The sequence below is a fragment of the Dromiciops gliroides genome, chromosome 1 (assembly GCF_019393635.1).
Source record: "Dromiciops gliroides isolate mDroGli1 chromosome 1, mDroGli1.pri, whole genome shotgun sequence".
NCBI lineage: Eukaryota > Metazoa > Chordata > Mammalia > Microbiotheria > Microbiotheriidae > Dromiciops > Dromiciops gliroides.
The window spans coordinates 228,320,031-228,321,187 of NC_057861.1; positions in this window are offsets into that span (position 1 = coordinate 228,320,031).

The following is a 1,157-nucleotide window of genomic DNA, read 5'->3' on the forward strand; positions in this document are numbered from 1 at the left end:
CTTGTGCATTTGTTTTATTTCAGTTTTAATGGCACTAAAGTTTGATTACCTGAGATTCCAGGAAAATTACCCCTCTTTTTTTCCCCCAATGCATTGTAAAGTTATAGGGTTCTTGTTGTTTTTTAAAAATACTTTAGTTATAGGTTTTCTGCTTACCTCAGCTGATCTTCTCAAGGGAGTGCAAAGAATTTCCACTCAGGGGAGGAATGTAACCTAAGCCCCAAGGCCTCCACTGGTATGGAATTCTCTCCTCATTGGTAGAGATCAAATGCTCCATACCTGTAGAAGGGTGGACTAGAATTGGTGAGAGCTGGAGAGAAGAGAGATCCATTCTCTTCGGTTTTTTTTTTCAATCTCTGAAGTCTTCTGGATTCTTTAGTCTCTTCTGGGAGTTCTGACCTCTGGCATTGAGAGAGAAGATGCATGGAATTCCAGCCCTTCTGCAGGAACTTTAAGGGAGAAAGACTCTGAGAAGAAGCCAACATTAGAAGAGCTGTCTCCATTATGTGAATCTCCTCAGCTTGCTACACTAGAGACTTTGAGGACTTGGAGTCAGGAAGCCGTTGTTGTTTAGTTGTATCAGCTGTGTCTGACTCTTCATGACACTTTTGGGGGATTTTCTTGGCAGGGATATTAGAGTTATTTGCCATTTCCTTCTCCAGCTCACTTTACAGATGAGGAAACTGAGGCAAATAAGGTTAAGTGACTTGCCCAGGGTCACAGAGCTAATAAGTATCTGAGGCCAGAATTGAATTCATGAAGATGAGTCTTCCTGACTCCAGGCTGGGCACTTTGTTCATTGAATTACCTAGTTGCTCCAACAATGCCTTCATTTACTCAACAAAGACCTGAGTGCAAATCTGGACTTAGACACTTATTAGCTGTGTCACCCTGGGTAGGTCACTTAGCCTCTGTTTGTCTCAGTTTCCTCATCTATAAAATGGAAATAATAACAGCACCTACTTCCCAGGGTTGTCATGAGGATCAAATGAAACAATATGTATAAAGCACTTACCACAGTGCCTTGCACATAATAAGAGCTATATAAATGTTATTTTATTATTATTTTTATTAACTCATCTCTGGACAAATGAAGTAGTCCTCTATTTGGTAGCACATATACAAATAGGGGTATCCAAAGCCAGAAAATATGTCTG